Genomic DNA, 7,254 nt, shown 5'->3' with positions numbered 1-7,254 from the left:
AGCTTTGCAGACGATAAATGTAACCGTCTCAGAGAGAAAAGCGGCCAATGTGACGATCTGGCTTTAAGTCGATCCGATAACAAATGACGAAAACGGACGGATTTCTCAGGTTTTTACGACATATGAACGCTTTTCACATTCTCCCGTCCAACGCGGCTGCTAGTCCCCCTTTCATGCAAAATCGTAAGGTTCCATCTCATTTCCTAGGCACCAAAGCCGGCTAAAAATCAATAATCGATAACCAAAGCTTGAAATGTACTGCTTCTTACTGGCTATAGCTTCAACTTAGAAGCTTCTTCTGTAATCTACTATGGTGCTTTTACAGTCTATGCATACCGCAGCACGCGACATAGCTTTGCAGACGATAAATGTAACCGTCTCAGAGAGAAAAGAGGCCAATGCGACGATCTGGCTTTAAGTCGATTCGATAACAAATGTCGAAAACGGACGGATTTCTCAGGCTTTTACTAAATATGAACACTTTTCACATTCTCCCGTGCAACGCGGCTGCTAGTCCTTCTCTCATGCAAAATCTTAAGGTCCTAGGCCATGTCCAAGCCACCAAAGCCGGCTAAAAAGTGAATAATCGACAACTAAAACTTGAATTGTACTACTTCTTACTTGCTATTACTTCAACTAAGAAGCTTCTTCTGTGTTCTACTATGGTGCTTTAATGTCTCCGCATACCGCAGCACGCGACATAGCTTTGCAGACGATAAATGTAACCGTTTTAGAGAGAAGAACGCCCAATGTGACGATCTGGCTTTAAGTCGATTCGATAACAAATGACGAAAACGAACGGATTTCTCAGGTTTTTACTACATATGAACACTTTTCACATTCTCCCGTGCAACGCGGCTGCAAGTCCTCCTTTCATGCAAAATCTTAAGGTACTAGGTCATGTCCAAGCCACCAAAGCCGGCTAAAAAGTGAATAATCGACAACTACAACTTGAATTTTACTACTTCTTACTGGCTATTGCTTCAACTTAGAAGCTTCTTCTGTGGTCTACTATGGTACTTTTAGTGTCTCCGCATACCGCAGCACGCGACATAGCTTTGCAGTCGATAAATGTAACCGTCTCAGAGAGAAAAGCTGCCAATGTGACGATCTGGCTTTAAGTCGATTCGATAACAGATGACGAAAATGGACGGATTTCTCAGGTTTTTACGACATATGAACACTTTTCACATTCTGCCGTGCAACGCGGCTGCTAGTCCTCCTTTCATGCAAAATCGTAAGGTTCCATCTCATGTCCAAGGCACCAAAGCCGGCTAAAAAGTGATTAATGGACAAATAAAAATTGAATTGTAGTACTTCTTACTGGCTATTACTTTAACTTAGAACCTTCTTCTGTGTTCTACTATGGAGCTTTTAGTGTATCCGCATACCGCAGCACGCGGCATAGCTTTGCAGGCGATAAATGTAACCGTCTCAGAGAGAAAAGCGGCCAATGTGACGATCTGGCTTGAAGTCGATTCGATAACAAATGACGAAAACGGACGGATTTCTCAGGTTTTTACTACATATGAACACTTTTCACATTCTCCCGTGCAACGCGGCTGCTAGTCCTCCTGTCATGCAAAATCTTAAGGTCCTAGGTCATGTCCAAGCCACCAAAGCCGGCTCAAAAGTGAATAATCGACAACTAAAACTTGAATTGTACTACTTCTTACTGGCTATTACTTCAACTTAGAAGCTTCTTCTGTGTTCTACTACGGTGCTTTTAGTGTCTCCGCATACCGCAGCACGCGACATAGCTTTGCAGACGATAAATGTAACCGTCTCAGAGAGAAAAGCGGCCAATGTGACGATCTGGCTTTAAGTCGATTCGATAACAAATGACGAAAACGGACGGATTTCTCAGGTTTTTACTAAATATGAACACTTTTCACATTCTCCCGTGCAACACGGCTGCTAGTCCTCCTTTCATGCAAGATCTTAAGGTCCTAGGCCATGTCCAAGCCACCAAAGCCGGGTAAAAAGTGAATTATCGACAACTAAAACTTGAATTGTACTACTTCTTACTGGCTATTACTTCAACTTAGAAGCTTCTTCTGTGTTCTACTATGGTGCTTTAATGTCTCCGCATACCGCAGCACGCGACATAGCTTTGCAGACGATAAATGTAACCGTTTTAGAGAGAAGAACGCCCAATGTGACGATCTGGCTTTAAGTCGATTCGATAACAAATGACGAAAACGGACGGATTTCTCCGGTTTTTACTACATATGAACCCTTTTCACATTCTCCCGTGCAACGCGGCTGCTAGTCCTCCTTTCATGCAAAGTCTTAATGTTCCACCTCATAACCAGGGCACCATAGCCGGCTAAAAATCAATAATCGGTAACCAAAACTTGAATTGGACTGCTTCTTACTGGCTATTGCTTCAACTTAGAAGCTTCTTCTGTGTTCTACTATGGTGCTTTTAGTGTCTCCGCATACCGCAGCACGCGACATAGCTTTGCACACGTTAAATGTAACCGTCTCAGAGAGAAAAGTGGCCAATGTGACGATCTGGCTTTAAGTCGATTCGATAACAAATGACGAAATCAGACGGATTTCTCAGTCTTTTACTAAATATTAACACTTTTCACATTCTCCCGTGCAACGCGGCTCCTAGTCCTCCTTTCATGCAAAATCTTAAGGTCCTAGGTCATGTCCAAGCCACCAAAGCCGGCTAAAAAGTGAATAATCGACAACTAAAACTTGAATTGTACTATTTCTTACTGGCTATTGCTTCAACTTAGAAGCTTCTTCTGTGGTCTACTATGGTGCTTTTAATGTCTCAGCATACCGCAGCACGCGACATAGCTTTGCAGACCATAAATGTGACCGTCTCAGAGAGAAAATCGGCCAATGTGACGATCTGGCTTTAAGTAGATTCGATAACAAATGACGAAAACGGACGGATTTCTCAGGTTTTTACTACATATGAAACCTTTTCACATTCTCCCGTCCAACGCGGCTGCTAGTCCTCCTTTCATGCAAAATCTTAAGGTTCCACCTCATGTCCAAGGCACCAAAGCCGGCTAAATATCAATAATCGATAACCAAAACTTGAATTGTACTATTTCTTACTGGCAATTGCTTCAACTTAGAACCTTCTTCTGTGTTCTACTATGGTGCTTTTAGTGTCTCCGCATACCGCAGCACGTGACATAGCTTTGCAGACGATAAATGTAACCGTCTCAGAGAGAAAAGCGGCCAATGTGACGATCTGGCTTTAAGTCGATTCGATAACAAATGACGAAAACGGACGGATTTCTCAGGTTTTTACTACATATGATCCCTTTTCACATTATCCCGTGCAATGCTTCTGCTAGATCCTCCTTCATGCAAAATCTTAAGGTCCTAGCTCATGTCCAAGGCACCAAAACCGTCTGAAAAGACAATTATTGATAGCTCCAACTTGAATTGTACTGCTTCGTTTTGGCTATCACATCATCTTAGAAGCTTCTTCTGTGTTCTATTATGGTGCTTTTAGTGTCTCCGCATACCGCAGCACGCGACATAGCTTTGCACACGGTAAATGTAACCGATTTAGAGAGAAGAGCCGCCAATATGACGATCGGACAAATGTCGATTCGATACCAAATGACGAAAACGGGTATAGTTCCCAGGTTTTCACTACATATGAACACTTTTCACATTCTCCTGTGCAACGCGGCTGCAAGTCCTCCTTTCATGCAAAATCTTAAGGTCCTAGGTCATGCCCAAGCCACCGAAGCCGGCTAAAAAGTGAATAATCGACATTAAAACTTGAATTCTACTACGTCTTACTGGCCATTACTTCAACTTAGAAGCTTCTTCAGTGTTCTACTATGGTGCTTTTAGTGTCTCCGCATACCGCAGTACGCGACATAGCTTTGCAGACCATAAATGTGACCGTCTCAGAGAGAAAATCGGCCAATGTGACGATCTGGCTTTAAGTCGATTCGATAACAAATGACGAAAACGGACGGATTTCTCAGGTTTTTACGACATATGAACACTTTTCACATTCTCCCGTGCAACGCGGCTGCTAGTCCCCCTTTCATGCAAAATCGTAAGGTTCCATCTCATTTCCAAGGCACCAAAGCCGGTTAAAAATCAATAATCGATAACCAAAGCTTGAAATGTACTGCTTCTTACTGGCTATTGCTTCAACTTAGAAGCTTCTTCTGTGTTCTACTACGGTGCTTTTAGTGTCTCCGCATACCGCAGCACTCGACATAGCTTTGTAGACAATAAACGTAACCGTCTCAGAGAGAAAAGCGGCCAATGTGTCGATATGGCTTTAAGTCGATTCGATAACAAATGACGAAAACGGACGGATTTCTCAGGTTTTTACTACATATGAACACTTTTCACATTTTCCCGTGCAACGCGGCTGCTAGTCCTACTTTCATGCAAAATCTTAAGGTTCTAGGTCATGTCCAAGCCACCAAAGCCGGCTAAAAAATGAATAATCGACAACTAAAACTTGAATTGTACTACTTCTTACTGGCTATTACTTGAACTTAGAAGCTTCTTCTGTGTTCTACTACGGTGGTTTTAGTGTCTCCGCATACCGCAGCACGCGACATAGCTTTGCAGACGATAAATGTAACCGTCTCATAGAGAAAAGCGGCCAATGTGACGATCTTCCTTTAAGTCGATTCGGTAACAAATGACGAAAACGGACGGATTTCTCAGCTTTTTACTACATATGAACACTTTTCACATTCTCCAGTGCAACGCGGCTGCAAGTCCTCCTTTCATGCAAAATCTTAAGGTCCTAGGTCATGCCCAAGCCACCGAAGCCCGCTAAAAAGTGAATAATCGACATTAAAACTTGAATTCTACTACGTCTTACAGGCCATTACTTCAACTTAGAAGCTTCTTCAGTGTTCTACTATTGTGCTTTTAGTGTCTCCGCATACCGCAGTACGCGACATAGCTTTGCAAACGATAAATGTAACCGTCTCAGAGAAAAAAGCGGCCAATGTGACGATCTGGCTTTAAGTCGATTCGATAACAAATGACGAAAACGGACGGATTTCTCAGGTTTTTACTACATATGAACACTTTTCACATTTTCCCGTGCAACGCGGCTGCTAGTCCTACTTTCATGCGAAATCTTAAGGTTCTAGGTCATGTCCAAGCCACCAAAGCCGGCTAAAAAGTAAATAATCGACAACTAAAACTTGAATTGTACTACTTCTTACTGGCTATTACTTGAACTTAGAAGCTTCTCCTGTGTTCTACTACGGTGGTTTTAGTGTCTCCGCAAACCGCAGCACGCGACATAGCTTTGCAGACGATAAATGTAACCGTCTCAGAGAGAAAAGCGGCCAATGTGACGATCTGGCTTTAAGTCGATTCGATAACAAATGACGAAAACGGACGGATTTCTCAGGTTTTTACGACATATGAACACTTTTCACATTCTCCCGTGCAACGCGGCTGCTAGTCCTCCTTTCATGCAAAATCGGAAGGTTCCATCTCATGTCCAAGGCACCAAAGCCGGCTAAAAATCAATAATCGATAACCAAAGCTTGAAATGTACTGCTTCTTACTGGCTATTGCTTCAACTTAGAAGCTTCTTCTGTAATCTACTATGGTGCTTTTACTGTCTATGCATACCGCTGCACGCGACATAGCTTTGCAGACGATAAATGTAACCGTCTCAGAGAGAAAAGCGGCCAATGCGACGATCTGGCTTTAAGTCGATTCGATAACAAATGACGAAAACGGACGGATTTCTCAGGTTTTTACGACATATGAACACTTTTCACATTCTCCCGTGCAACGCGGCTGCTAGTCCTCCTTTCATGCAAAATCGTAAGGTTCCACCTCATAACCAGGGCACCAAAGCCGGCTAAAAATCAATAATCGATAACCAAAACTTGAATTGGACTGCTTCTTACTGGCTATTGCTTCAACTTAGAAGCTTCTTCTGTGTTCTACTATGGTGCTTTTAGTGTCTCCGCATACCGCAGCACGCGACATAGCTTTGCACACGATAAATGTAACCGTTTCAGACAGAAGAGCGGCCAATGTGACGATGTGGCTTTAAGCCGATTCGATAACAAATGACGAAAACGGACGGATTTCTCAGGTTTTTACAGCATGTGAACACTTTTCACATTCTCCCGTGCAACGCGGCTGCAGGTCCTCCTTTCATGCAAAATCTTAAGGTCCTAGGTCATGTCCAAGCCACCAAAGCCGGGTAAAAAGTGAATAATCGACAACTAAAACTGGAATTGTACTACTTCTAACTGGCTATAGATTCAACTTAGAAGCTTCTTCTGTGTTCTACTATGGTGCTTTTAGTGTCTCCGCATACCGCAGCACGCGACATAGCTTTGCACACGATAAATGTAACCGTTTCAGACAGAAGAGCGGCCAATGTGACGATGTGGCTTTAAGACGATTCGATAACAAATGACGAAAACGGACGGATTTCTCAGGTTTTTACAACATATGAACACATTTCACATTCTCCCGTGCACTTCGGCTGCTAGGCCTCCTTTCATGTAAAATGTTAAGGTCCTAGCTCATGTCCAAGGCACCAAAGCCAGCTAAAAAGTCAATAATCGATAACTAAAACTTGAATTGTACTACTTCTTACTGGCTATTACATCAACTTATAAGTTTCATCTGTGTTCTACTATGATGCTTTTAGTGTCTCCGCATACCGCAGTACGCGACATAGCTTTGCAGACGATAAATGTAACCGTTTCAGACAGAAGAGCGGCCAATGTGACGATGTGGCTTTAAGCCGATTCGATAACAAATGACGAAAACGGACGGATTTCTCAGGTTCTTACAACATATGAACACTTTTCACATTCTCCCGTGCAACGCGGCTGCAGGTCCTCCTTTCATGCAAAATCTTACGGTCCTAGGTAATGTCCAAGCCACCAAAGCCGGGTAAAAAGTGAATAATCGACAACGAAAACTTGAATTGTACTACTTCTTACTGGCTATTGCTTCAACTTAGAAGCTTCTTCTGTGTTCTACTATGGTGCTTTTAGTGTCACCGCATACCGCAGCACGCGACATTGCTTTGCAGACGATAAATGTAACCTTTTCAGACAGAAGAGCGGCCAATGAGACGATCGGGCTTTAAGTCGATTCAATAACAAATGACGAAAACGGACAGATTTCACAGGATTTTACTACATATGAACAGTTTTCACATTCTCCCGTGCAACGCGGCTGCAAGTCCTCCTTTCATGCAAAATCTTAAGGTCCTAGGTCATGTCCAAGCAACCAAAGCCGGGTAAA

Source organism: Schistocerca gregaria, unplaced genomic scaffold (genome assembly GCF_023897955.1).
Source record: "Schistocerca gregaria isolate iqSchGreg1 unplaced genomic scaffold, iqSchGreg1.2 ptg000313l, whole genome shotgun sequence".
Lineage (NCBI taxonomy): Eukaryota > Metazoa > Arthropoda > Insecta > Orthoptera > Acrididae > Schistocerca > Schistocerca gregaria.
This window is presented reverse-complemented; position numbering follows the sequence as displayed.